Genomic DNA, 14,450 nt, shown 5'->3' with positions numbered 1-14,450 from the left:
CTCGATATGCATCGTTTAATATATATTTTATCTCACGCTCATTTATTTTAATAATCAATTCGACCAATTAATTAATTTATTTATTTATTTTATATTCTCGAGTTAAGACAAACTAATATTTATTAAAAATTTATTTTCGATAAATTAAATTGAGATGAATTGTATAATGTAACTAAACATTAATGTGATTATAATATATGATCATATTTAAAAATTAATTTATTTATATATTATGAATTTCTAAATATATTTTTTATTAATATAATAAAAAAATGCAATTGCAAAAAATGGAAAAGATAAATAATAATTACATAGGATATTTTGCAATTGAAACGAAAATAAAAATAATAACACGGAATAATTAATGCAAGAGAATCTGTTTGAGGCTTTGAGCAGGTGCAACTGCGACGAAGGTTCCTCTGGGATCGCCGGGATGACGACTCGACTACGTACTACTTATCCCAATTGTATCACTGAACCGGACCTTAAGTCGCTATATAAAGAGAGTCGAGGGTCCGCTTTCTTTGCCTACCCAATTGTATTGTTCCGCAGCAGAAATTCAAGATATGGCAATGTCTGTAGGAGGAGGAGAAGGGGCCGTCGACCACCGAGACCTGGAGGCGGAATTCCTGAGGGCAGCGGGGTGGGCTACCATCCTGCTCTCCTCCACGGCCCTCCTTCGCCCGGCTCACGACATTCCTCTGTTCCGACTCCTTTTCTTGCTGCTGCTCTTTGCCGGTTGTGCCATGCTGTTACGTTCGCGTCCTTCACTCCATTTCCGTTCGCCAGAAGGGCGGCTATACGTGTCGCAGTGCTGCTGGCCTCCTTCGCCGGATACTAGATCATGATTATATATATATATATATATATCGTGTGATCGATACTTTGCTGCTTAAAGCTACTGTTCTGTTAGAGTGGTGAATGCTACTTGGGTAGGTCCACGTGGCTGTTTAAAATAACTGTTCTGTTTCATTATAAATTTTTACTTTGCGCTTCAGAGTTTTCATATTTTTAACGTTGAATGCTACTTGTGCCCACGTTGAATTTTGCATTGAAAAAGGGTTTTATTGCGAAAACCTTAAAATAGAAAATGGGAAATTGGAAATAGATCCACGAGTCTACCGGTATCCGCACACCACAAGCTAAGCTGAGGGAGAACCCTAGTTAGATTAGACGGCCTCCATCCGCTCTCTTTGCCGGCCTGTTCCTTCCTTCTTCTCTCTCCGCCCACGAAATTTGAGGGATCCGCGTTGTTACTGCTTCGGTGATGCTCTCAGTCCCTCGTCGCTCTAAACGCGCCCTCTTCGTGGGCGGCGTCTTCGTCAAGACCTCTCTGCTCGAAGCTCGGTCTACTCACCGCCACCGTTCCTCCTGGACCGCCTTCCCCGTCGCCGCGCATCAATCAGATGTCCTCCCGAAGACAAAAATCTCTTCTTTTGTCGGAAACCTTCCCGAATCTTCTTCCATCTTGCTATCCCCGTACTCATGGCTGCACAGGCCGGTATTCAGTTAAAAAATTTTTAAAAAAATGATTTTGTTGTTTGTTTTAGATGCGGCCGTCTGTTCGTTTTCGTTTGCCTTATCACGGAGTTTTAGCTGATTTTATTTCCTACTCGATGCAGCAGTTGTAGGCTACAAGGTAGCCATGCGGATCAGTTATTTGGCATCGAAGCCGGAGGAAATTGGGACTGATGGCCGTGGCTGTAAGCCCTGGGAAGCAATTACGACAGGTATGCCCGCAGGTGTGTCTATTTTGGCTTCTACCTCCTAACCCCTTTGATTTGCCTCATACGAAATACTCGCACCAGGACCCCATGTATACTTTTTAGACAATAAGAGTATTTTGGATGACGAGTGCTGAATGCTGACCTTCAACGAATCCAAGTTTGGCAACTGATCCTGTCTGAAAACGGTGAAGATAGCTAGCTGGGGATGTGGCTCTACTGTTGACTATGTGAAGACTTTGCCGCGGTCAAGAGCAGAGCCACATCCCCAGCTAGCTATCTTCATCGTTTTACAAGACAAAAGACGTCAGTGCCGGGCCAAGGAAGGGGTCCCCGACGTTGGCCCTCCGACGCTTAAGTTAGTCACCGAAACATTAGAAAAACAGTAGAACACTGGAGCAAAAGATATGTAAACGATGATCACGCGTACCTCCTCCGGTGCATGGACCCCTTTTATATAGTGCTCCGGTAAGAGACGTGCACGTTTTCCCAATTGTTTTCCTTACTCTCAGAAGGATATGATGAGCTGAGCAAGGGGTCCCACTGTTTAGCCTTGCGGGGAGCCGCTCAGCCAGGACTCCCCCTGGTCGCTCAAATCTGTTCTCCACGGTCACTTCATTCAGTAGGTCGTCCATTGCCCGGCCAAGCAAGTGGTCCAGTCGGACTAGCCTCCACGGTCGTGCGGCTCAGTAGGTCGTCCCTTGCTCGGCCAAACAAGCGATCCGGTTGGGCTAGCATTCGTTTGGTTTGTTGTGAGCATCTGATATCCTCTGTGTAGTCGTCTTGCCCGGATGAACGATCCTCTCGGATGGGCCTCTGGGCCGCTCAGCCCGTTGCTACTCTCTCGGCCAACTTCGATGGCCTGTCGATTTTCTACCTTTGACTGTTTTGATTTTGACCTCCACGTCAGCCACATTTCCTACCTTTGACTCGTCTTTGGTATGCCCCTTTTACCACCGCATCAGCAACCATTGTTGGAATGACCGTTAGCCAACTATCTATCCAAGTATATTAGGATTTAAGACAACAAATTTAACAGTTAACTGATAACTGCGTGCAATTTGTCAAAATGTGACATGTGAATTCTTTGTAACCTGTGATTTTATTTTTATCTATATAGTTTTCTTCAAGAGATTAAGCTCTATTTAACTTTGGGAATCAGGCATACACTGATTTAAGATAAATTGAATTGTTTTTGTACTTTGTTTTATAGTGTTTTTTGTTATTGCATTCAATTGAGATTTGATAAACGTTTGGATAAGATTTTATAAATTTGCTAGGAAAAACTTGAAGGGAGTTCTTATGATTAAATAAGATTACATAAGCAATCTGTTAAATTTGGGTGAAGCTCATTCCATCCTGACTACTAGTCATTTTGGAGGGGGGCATGCTATATAGATATATTTGAGCACGACACTTGTTTTTACGAATGTAATGAGCATGAAGCATTCTACTTCAACATAATGCAATATCGCTATCAGCTAATTGGAGTGAGTTTCTAACAGACTCTGATTGCTTGCCAGTGGGGTATTTATTTTTAATGACATTTAGTTTCACATTTTAGCTAACCAGAAATCCTTAGAACAAACATAGCATGATGATATTGATGATGATTTAATTGTACATTTAGGGCTGTGCAAAAAAATCAAGAAACTGAAAATCGGACCGGAACCCGTAGCTTACCAGTTTACCGGTTAACTGGTTTACCGATCGGTTCCCAGTTTAGGATTTTTTTCCGGTTTAACCGGTAAAACCGGGAACTGACCGGTTTTCTTTGGAGATTTTTTAGTTGGGCCTTTAGTTAATTTGTTTATAAAAAAACCCAATAACCCACTCTACTAAGTCCACTTAACCAAGCCCCTGTTATGTTACTGGTTCTTGGTTGGAACCGGTGCAACCGGAACCGGTAGAACCGGTAAGAATACCGGTCAGTTAACCAGTTTTACATAAAACATGGAAAATCAGAATTAACCTGAACTGATAAACCGGTCAACTAGTTAACTGACTAGTTGAACAGGCCTATGTACATTTTAAGACCAAAGCAATATCCACTATAATCTGCCACACCAGATTGTCGGTTGGCATGTTTGTTATGGAGTTTTCTACTAACAATTTCCCTATCGTGTTAAATAATTTCTCAACTCCGCCCATAACGAATCATTCATGGTCGATCCCAAGTCCGGATAAAGGAGGGGGATTGCGTTACGTTGCTAGCCAGCGTTAAAACTATGGCAAATATTCAATGAACGGATCCATTAAACTAGTGTGCTAATGTTAGGTTATTCTTTGGAAAGAACGCGTTGCAAGATCCGACTGTAATGTCTCGGCAAGGACCGCTACATTTCCAGAACTCGAATGTAGTGCTAAATATGTAAGAGTTCACGTTGCAAGGTTCGACTGTAATGTATCGGCAAGGACCATTACATCTTCATGAGAACTTGGATGTAGTGTTAAATAGGCAAGAGTTCTCACACCATATGTTGGATAAGAACAAATATGATAGGAAGCTAATAATCTAAGATTTGGAATATGGACCATAGGAATCCTCACTGGTAAATTAATAGAGATAGTAGATATGATGATTAAAAGAAGAATTAGTATTTTGTGTGTACAAGAGACAAAATGGGTAGGTGAGAAGGCAAAACTGATAAAGAACTCAGGTTTTAAATTATGGTACACAAAAAAGAGTAAGCAAGAAATGGAGTAAGTATTATTGTAGATAGTTTGTAAAGGATAAAATTGTAGGAGTAGTTAGAAAAAGAGATAGAATTATAGTCCTTAAGATAATAGTGACGAAAGAAACTATGAACATAATTAGCATATATGCACCGCAAGTAGAATTAGATGAAGCTGTCAAATCAAGGATTTGAGACAACTTAGATGAAATATTATAAAATATTTCGCCAAATAAAATGATTTTAATAGGAGGTGATATAAATGGCATGTTGGAGTGAAAAATGAGAAATATGAAAGGGTACATAGGGGTTATGGGTTTGGAACGAGAAATGAGGAAGGGAAAACTATATTAGATTTTGTGATAACATATGATCTTATATTAGCTAATACGTTTTTTAAGAAAAGAGAAGAAAACTTAGTCACGTTCAAAAGTGGAAATAATAAATTACAAATTGACTTTCTTATAGTTAGGAAGAAAAAAATAGAAAGATTTGTAAAGATAATCATCTTTGGAGAAAGCTTAACTACCCAACATAGGTTAGTAGTATTGGATATACGTCTCAAATATAGTATCAATAGAAAGAAAATATATACGATTCCTAGAATTTAGTGGTAGAACTTAAAGCATAGGAAGCAACATATATTTAAGAAGAAGGTAGGAGTATAAGCATTAGGTGAAATATACGGTGATTCTAATACGGCATGGGATAAGATGGTATCAAAGTTGAAAATAGTAGCTAAGAATGTACTCGGTGAGTCAAAGGGACATGCACCATTAAGGAATCTTGGTGGTAGAATGAGAAAGTACAAGAGATAGTGAAGGAAAAAATGAATAACTTATTGTAAGGACGAGGAAAACTTAAAAAAATATATAATAGTCAAGAAAGAAGCTAAGAGAGTAGTGAATGAAGCAAAGAATGAAACTTTTGAACGATTATATCAAAAATTGGATTAAAAAAGGGGGAAAGAGACATTTATAGAATAGCTAAAGTGAGAGAAAGGAAGACAAGAGATCTTATCCAAATAAAATTTATTAAAGATGATTGTAATAGGATATTAGTAAATGATGGAGAACTAAAAGAGCAGTGGAAGAGGTATTTTCATCGATTTTTTAATGAAGGTTCAGATAACCAACTTAACTTAGGTAATTTAAATAGGTCAAGTGAGTATAGAAATTTAAATTTTTATTGTAGAATTCAAACTTCAAAAGTAGAACAAGATGCACAATGGAAAAGTGGTTGGACCAAATGATATTCCGATAGAGGTACGGAAGTGCCTAAGGAAACAAGGTATTGAATAACTTACAAAATTATTTAACATGATATTAAAACGAAAAAAATGTATGATCAATAGAGGATAAGTACTCTAGTTCCCTTATATAAGAAAAAGGGAGACGTACAAAATTGTGCAAACTATAGGGGTATTAAACTAATAAGTCATATCATGAAATTTTGGGAAAAGTAATAGAAAAAAGATTAAGGAGACAGTGACCGAAAATCAATTTAGATTTATGCCTGGAAGGTTGACAATAGAAGCTATACATCTTCTTAGACAATTAATTGAAAAATATCTAAAGCAAAAACAAATCTATCATTGACTTAGAAAAAAGCTTATGGTAAAGTCCCAAAAGAAATTATATGGAGAATTCTAGAAAAGAGAGGTATTAGCGTAACATATATTGAACGAATTAAGGATATGTACGAGGATGTACCGATTAGAGTAAAAACTTCAGGCGCAGAACTGAAGCATTTCCAATAAAGATAGAGTTACATCAAGGATCAGCTCTAACTCTCTATCTTTTTACACTAATTATAGACAAACTCACTCCACACATTCAAGACACAGTACCGTGGTGCATGTTGTTTGCAAACGGTATTGTTTTGGTAGATGAAACACATGAAGGAGTAAATGCTAAACTATAATCTAGGCGGGAAATACTAGAAGAGAAAGGTTTTATGCTTAGTAGAATAAAGACAGAATATATAGAATTTAAGTTTAGTAATATTAAACATAATGAAACAATTGTTAAGATAGGAAATGACGAGTTATCCGAAATTGAGAGCTTTAGATATTTAGGATTATTTTTGCAAAATGATGGAGGGATTGAAAGAAATGTATTACATATAATACAAGCAAGATGGTTGAAATGGAGGAGAGCATCGGGTGTTTTATGTGACCGTAAAAGTATTTCTACAACTTAAACGAAAATTCTACAGAACTGCAGTTAGACCTGCTATGTTATATAGAGCTGAATATTGGGTTATGATTCGAGCACATGAGTAAAGATGAGAGTTGCAGAGATGAGGATGTTAAGGTGGATACGTGGACATACGAAAATGGACAGAATAAGAAATGAGAACATTAGAGAGAGTCAGAGTTGCATCTATTAAGGGAAAACTCCGAGAGACACGTTTAAGATGGTACGGGCATGTACTTAGACGATCAATAAATGCTCTAATTAGGCGATATAAAATTATGACAAATACATATATCAAATGAGGCAGAGGAAGACCAAAAAAGACTTGGTTAGCAATGATAAAATAAGATAAAATTTATTTAAGTATAGATGATGATATATTAGGAGATAGAGCTCAATAGCGTAAAAGGATTCATATAACTAACCCCACCGAATGAGATAATACTTGGTTGTTGTTGTTATTATTGTTAAATAATTTCTCTGCTCTCCATTCTTTAGGCAACCATTGATTTTTTTTTTTTTTTTTTGCATATTTGGTCATCCACACTTGAGCTATGATTAATCATCCTAGTTGAACGAGTCGGGAAAGATGAAACCTTCACTATTATTTATGGTGAAACCTTCACTTGCCATTATCATCATGATTAATGGTGTCAATCCTAATTTATGGTGCAGCTTGACTGTTTTTCCTATGCTCTACAAGTGTCACGAGATTTGATGCATCTACAAGTTTGCAACTAGGGTCCGAAACCTCTTCATGGAATGATACTCTAACTCTTGTTCCACAATATGTTAGTCGAAATTTGTTTCCACAATATATTAATTCAGCATGTAATAATGCATTATTAAGTGGTAATTGCTTATGTACTCATTTCTTTTTTGAATAATTGTTTTCCATTTGTCATTTTTGTTTAGCTGTTCTGTGACTTTTTGTTTGCTTATCTGCAAGTATATCACAGTTGAATTATTTCGTATTGTTCTAATCACAATATTGATGTGCTAACGTGCATTTGGAAATTGATTTTTTATTGGAGTTTTTTTTTTTGGTTTCTGTTGAATTCTTTATGGAAGTTTGGTTAGTTTCTGAGTATGTTTTCAGAACAAGGTTCTTAAGTTATGTTTATTTGATCTTCTGGCAGCACTATATTTCCTGGGAAGAATGGTTCACATTTTTGCTGTCGAGACTTGTTTATCTCCTTCAACTTAGTTCGGGAATAAACAACCACATGAGAACAATTTGTTCCTTTATTGTGTGAGACAAATAGAGGCTACTTCAAATGAAATCAACAGGTAAATTCAAACCAATACAAGAAGTTATGCTTCCCTAGCAAACAAATAGTCAAATGCATGCAAACACAGGAATTGACAACAACTATGGCTAATTTAATCTGATTTAGAACTTGGCTTGTATCATGTCAACAGTCTGCTTGCTCACTTGGAAAGCCTTGGCAAGCACCTCGTCAGAGATCGGCGGCGTTGATCCGAAGACCGCATTTGGAACCAAGATGACTCCAGGGTTCTGGCTGCTAAGCCCGGAGATGGCAAATGCACTGGTAGCACCGATGTTGTATTGGTAGTGAATGAGCTCTTGAGGAAACACAAAAACATCGCCCTTGTTAAGAACCTTGGTGAATTGCTTGTTCCCAGGGTTAGACATGATGAAACCGACAAGGATGCTGCCTTCCAAGACCGTGAAGAGTTCGGTGGCACGCGGGTGGGTGTGGAGCGGGATAAGGCCATATGGAGCAAAGTCAAGTCGAGCCAAGGAGATGCCCAATGTGTTCAACCCGGGGATCTGATCCACAGCGACAGGGGTCACACTAGATCCACCTGCATTTTAGGTGTTGCCAGGCTTATCAAGACCAGAGAAGAAGAAATTATCGGCGGTGACCGTGTTTGGGTCCTTGCAAGCGAAGCCATTAACAAAGACTGCAAAATATGCATGAAAAGAAGCGTAAGCGAACGTGACAACAAGATGGTTAGACAAAAGTAAGAATTCAATGAGCAGAATTTATAGTCACCTGCAGAATTCTTATCGGCGACGCAGAAATCTTGGAGCTGGCTAGGATCAGAAGCCATGGCAGCAGTGGAAGCTAAAGCAACTAGGGCGAGGAAGATGATGGGGCCATCCATCTCTCTAGTCTCTCTATCACTTGGCAGAAGAAGCTTGAGAGGTGGTTGATGAAATGAGGTTGGGTTGGAGGAGTTGAGTATTTATAGATCCTTAACTGTGAAATTTAGATTAATAAATATATATTAAAAGTTTGTCTTGGTCAAATTGAGATCAGATAGCGTGTTCATTTGAACTGATGTTTTCAATAAATTTGAACGCTGATGGAGTTGAAAGAGTCACTAAAATGACTTATTTATTTATTTTTGCAAATATTAAGATTTGCTCCAAATGTTGAAAAGTTGTACAGGTGATGATTGAGATAGTTTATGTTATATTGGGATTGCCATTCATGACCAAGTTATGGTTGAGCATGATATTATTGAAACTAAGATGCTTTGCATAGACGAAATACAGGAGTCATGGTATTAATTGTCCTTAGGGACACCAAGTGGCGAGGGGATAGATCAATTATTGCTATTATGGAAATGAAACTTACCCGCGGCATCCATATGATGATATGATATATGTTATACCAGACTTAATGATGAACATACAAGATTTCTCAAATCATGTGGAAATTTCTATCCAAACCCATGGATATACTGAATGGCTAGGAGGTTCTAGCAATCTATTAATTACGCGAATGATGATTGGGAGACTAACAAATACTAGCTTTACAAATTTTGTTTATAATGTCCAAAATGTTACAGATTATTTAAGCAGCAGAGGCATAATAGCCTTACCGGGAACAAGATTCACTACTAAAGAGCTACAGCAACAACGATGGATCTTCGACCATCAACAAGAAGAAGCCCGATGGCGCCAACAAGAGTATTAAGCAGGCCACTACTTGATGGAAGTATCTCCATGGAATTTCAGGGTTACACCCCTATATCAGAAAATACCACGGAGGGCAAACTATAAGAGTAAATCAAAATGGTATGGAAATCACCTCTCCAGATAACGAAATATTAGCAATGATGACAGAAGAATTCATGGAAGCACTTTATGTTATGAAGCTTGACCCGAATGCCATACTCCCGGAACGAAAAATTGCAGGAGCCGCAAGGTATGATATATCACCAATTCATACATATATTATTGAAGCAGGAGAACGAGAACTAATCTCCACAGGACTAGCAATCGCAATACTAGAAGGGTATTATGGAAGAATTGCCCCGGACTCAGGAGTTGCATGGCAAAAGGGCATCCAAATTGGAGCCGGAGTTATCGATAATGATTTCCGAGGTGAAGTAAAAATTCTTGTTTTCAATATGATTTATGGTAACAGAGTTCTGAACCAAGGGGAAGCAATAGCACAAGTAATTCTGGAAAAGATAGCAACCCCTGAAGTTGTGCAACTAGTAGAATTACCAAAAACTATACGAGGGACTGGAGGTTTTGGTTCTACTACAGAGCAGCATATGAACCCTAAGAACACAGTGGCCAATCCAATTGACACTTCTCACGTTCAAATAGGCACCCCAGAATGGGAAAATCTGATGAATAAACTGGTGTCTCTAAATAGTGCTCCTTCAACAAGCCAACAACAATTGCATGTCTTGACCACTAATGAGCCAGCCGAATGGATTAACCCATTCTATGCGGAAGGTGATGGGTATGACTCCTCCAACTCTTCATTTTATTCGGCTAAATTTGATACTTTTAATGAGCAGCAAATGATAGCTCATATGGACTTGGAAGAAGAGTTAGAACTGGATTACCCCATTCAGAAGCAGAGTGAAGGCATCTTCGCCTCCTCATCTGTAATTTCCAAATATAATCCACCAGAAGATACAATGATGGGACCACCACAGTATGCACCAGCAACAGAGCAACCATTTACTCAAAATCCCTATCAAAATCTGAGATTCATTGGAGCAAAGATTGGGAAGATAAAAAGAGAGTACAATGAACCATGGACTCTCCCTTCGGCCCAACAACAAACTGGTGCTTTACTTGTACTCCTTGATAACATTGGGCTTTATAATGATGTTATATCTAGGTGGGAGTCTATAACAACAAACGTGGTCGACTCAAAGTTATGGTCGGATAAGCGGACTAAAGTTCAGTTTATTGAAAACCTATTGGGAGAAATTGAAAAGAAAACATTTATCCAATGGAGAATGATGTATCCAGATTAATACGATAAATTGATCAACTCAGCGGATGAAACTCAAAATGTTTTATCCCAGATAAGGAGAATGATTACATTAGAGGATCCAACCTTAGGCTCAACAGCTGACCAGAATCAAGCATATTTAGACCTAGAACGACTGGTATGTCATAGTACAAAAGATCTTATAACTTATATAAACCAGTATAAAGATCTTGCGGCTAGAACAGGAAGAATGTTTCTTAATGAAGAACTCTCTAGCAAATTCTATAGAAAGATGTCGTCGCTTATCGGGAGTTACTTGGAAGGAAAATTCAAAGAAAAATTCAGGGGGAATACCATTGGTGTACTACCCTGAATTCACCATGCCTATCAAGTAAGCAAGCATCATTACAACGAAGTCTGAAAGACCTACAATTTTGTTCCCAAATACCCATGCCAGGCTACTACCAAAGCAGAAAAAGATATGGCTTAAGGAAGGCTCAAAGCTATAAAAGAAAACCACATAAGTCTCATGTACGAGTAATAAAGAAAAAGCATCAAAATGATAGAGCCAAAGTCAAGAAATGCAAATGTTTTATATGTGGAGAGGAAGGTCATTTTGCAAGAGAATGCAGAAATAAGATAGGGAATAAAGAAAGAATTACAATACTCAAAGAATTAGATCTCCCGGAAGAATATGACGTGGTTTCTGTGGACCAAGAAGAAAGTGACAGTGAAACAATATGCAGTATTTCAAAGGGAGAGTATAATACAGAGCAACACTGCAGTGCAGCTACAAGCATTATGCCAGAAAATCTATTTGTACTAATAGGTGAACCACAAGGATGGCAGGTGCAGATCGATATCCCAAAAGAACAATACCTCTGTGAGCACAATTGGGAAATAAATAAAGAAATCAACACTACCAAAATCAAATGTCGAGGCTGTGGGTGAAATATAAGCATAAGGTCAAGAGTTCATTGCTTAATATGCTCACTAACAGCTTGCTCAGTGTGAGCAGATTACTATTGGGGAGTAGAAGCAGTCATTGCACACCCACCACCTACGCCTTACGATGAAAAGAATCTGGTACCTGAATTATTTGATTACATTGATTAGCTTCTTACAGAAAATAGGAGATTGCAAGCTGGAGTAAACAGGCTGATGAAGAGATATTCAGAAGAGGAAGAAAATTAACCCATGAGTTACTTGAAGACTTACAACAGTTACCCCTATCAGAGAAAGGGAAAGAACAGATAGTTTTTCTTGAAGAACATTCTGTATTAAAGGCTACGGAAGGACAATACCACCAGAAGAGAGCTGTCAATAGACTGTACAATATGACGGTAATATTCGAAATCCCAAATATTACATCATTTAGTGTTAATGCAATACTTGACACATGTGCCACCTCCTGCTGTATTGATAAAAGAAGTGTACCAGCACAGGCCCTAGAAGAAAATTCCTATACAGTGTTAATTAATGGGGTTAACTCAAAACAATCAGCAAATTGGAAGCTAAAGGGAGGACAAATGTTAATTGGTAAAAACAAATTTAGAATTCCCTTCACATATTCCTTTGAAATGACTATGGGGGAAGGAAATAAGATGGTCCTTGGCTGCAATTTTATCAGGAGTATGCAAGGAGGCGTAAGGATAGAAGGTAATAGTGTAACCTTCTACAAAAATATAACATCTATCGCTACAAATCAGCATGCAGTCGCTGCAATTGAAGAGTTGGAGCTGGATGAAATGGAATATTTGGACATCGAGGAGCGGGTACTCTTTACTAGCAATAGCCTTCCCAACTCTAATATACTTATAAATATAAGCAGTATTATATTCGCACAAAATATAGCATGCAATAGACAGATAAATAAAGGAGTAGGGTTTAGAATATAGTTATCCGGTTGAAGCGTCGGCATGCCGACTGTCCTTACAGAATTTATTGCCACCTCACGGTGCAAAGGTTCTCCGGCAAAATTCCCCCAAGATCCGACAACCGCTCGTCTCGTCCGTAGGTGCACTCCAAAACGGACGCTACACTCGGACCCAACCTCAGATCGCCGGAAGACCAAGCCTCAGGACAAGAAAGCAGAAAACCGTGCAGAATGAATCGCACAGAGAAGGGAGAAGGAGGAGAAAGCTCGAGGCTTGAGTGAAGAATAGAGGTGTTGCAAGTCCCCTTTTATTCACTCTGAGAAGATACGAAGCAGTGCTTCGCTAGCGAGGAAACGCGTCTCAGTGTCACGTCCGCGTCCCTTCCTCACGCGCGGAACAAAACCGAAAAACCAAACTCTGGTTTGGTTTTGGTTCAGACCGAACCGGAAACCAAACTGGTTTGGTTCAGACTGAACCAAACCAGCAAAAACAGACCGGGCCGCCTGTGAGCGCAAGGCCCACGGGCTGGGGATTTGCACCCCCCTGCGCGCGTTAATCGCGTATGTGACGCCCGGTTTATGGATTTCCGGCTTGAACCCCCCAAATCCACTCGATTTGGGCTTGGCCCGCGCATGCGTGTAGGTCCCCTTATCATTGCTAAGCAAGGATGGAAGGGCTTCCTATATAAGCCCTTCCAAGCTTCTCCACTTAGCAATATGGGACTAAAAACACTACAAAAAAAAACTTTGAATTTAAAACAGAATTCAACAATCTCCCACAAATTCAAATCATTTCGGTTAAAAACAAAAAAAAAAAAATATGTCCTGAGGCTAGGTTGCAATGAGCTTTTAGTGAAAATACCTTCCGGTTTGAATTTTCACCTAAGTACACCAATCTTATTCGCATAGGTTTGAAGTGAACTAGGTCTTGAACTTAAACCTTTTTATATGTGAAGTCAAATGGTAACAACTCATCACGGGCGACGGTTGAATCCTTCTGGGTTGGTGCATTACGGCCATGCCACCGAATCTTGTTTCATAAGTGCTAAGGGGAGTTGCCTAGACCCCCCACACTGCGGCCACACAGTTACACTTACATAGGTGAGTTCTCCAAGGATGTACTGCGAGTATCCTGTCAATAAGACCTTGAACTCATTAAGAGCCTCCAAGCTCATCCTTACTAGCAGTCAAGCATCTATCCAGGGAAGAGACTATGAGATTACATCTCAATCAATTTGATGCTTACGGTTCACCCTTATAACTTGTTTATACCACATTGAACCTACTTCTTGGGATCTCCAATCAGATAGGTTGGGTTACCATCATAGATGAAACCAGGATAGGCCTCAGTCCTATTCCCTTACTGGATCTCTTGATTTTCTCAGAATCAAGTCCTTTTGTGAGTGGATCAACAATATTGTCTTTTGAACTTACGAAGTCCAATGACACCACTCCAAGAGACACTAGCTCACGAATAGACTTCAATCTTATTCGTACATGTCTCTTCTGTTTCTGGTTATACTTGGAGCTTCTAATCTAAGCTATTGTTGTTTGATTATCACAGTGTACTGAAATAGAAGGTATTGGCTTTACCATCAAGGGAATTTCTGAAAGAAGACCCTTAAGCCAATCAGCTTCAGTTACTGTGGTATGTAAAGCACACAATTCTATCTCAGATGTAGAACGGGATATAATCGTCTGTTTAACAGACCTCCAAGCAACTGCACCGCCTCCAAGTGTACAGACATAACTAGTAACGGCTT

The 14,450-nt window shown here is 38.9% G+C and overlaps 1 long non-coding RNA gene across 3 annotated transcripts; it reads left to right on the top strand.

The window, feature by feature from the left end:
* The first annotated feature begins 1,120 nt into the window (after positions 1 to 1,120).
* On the top strand, positions 1,121 to 8,970 carry LOC121997420. 3 transcript variants are annotated; one of them, XR_006116271.1, is made up of 4 exons: positions 1,121 to 1,501; positions 1,626 to 1,730; positions 7,737 to 7,887; positions 8,020 to 8,970. It is a non-coding gene; the product is annotated as an uncharacterized LOC121997420 (long non-coding RNA). The 3 variants fall into 3 exon arrangements; XR_006116269.1 differs by having other exon boundaries at positions 1,623 to 1,730; XR_006116270.1 differs by having other exon boundaries at positions 1,623 to 1,742.
* The last annotated feature ends 5,480 nt before the right edge of the window (positions 8,971 to 14,450 follow it).

The sequence above is a fragment of the Zingiber officinale genome, chromosome 6A (assembly GCF_018446385.1).
Source record: "Zingiber officinale cultivar Zhangliang chromosome 6A, Zo_v1.1, whole genome shotgun sequence".
Classification (NCBI taxonomy): Eukaryota; Viridiplantae; Streptophyta; class Magnoliopsida; order Zingiberales; family Zingiberaceae; genus Zingiber; species Zingiber officinale.
The sequence above is the reverse complement of the archived record's forward strand: the minus strand, read 5'-3'. Positions and strand labels throughout refer to the sequence as shown.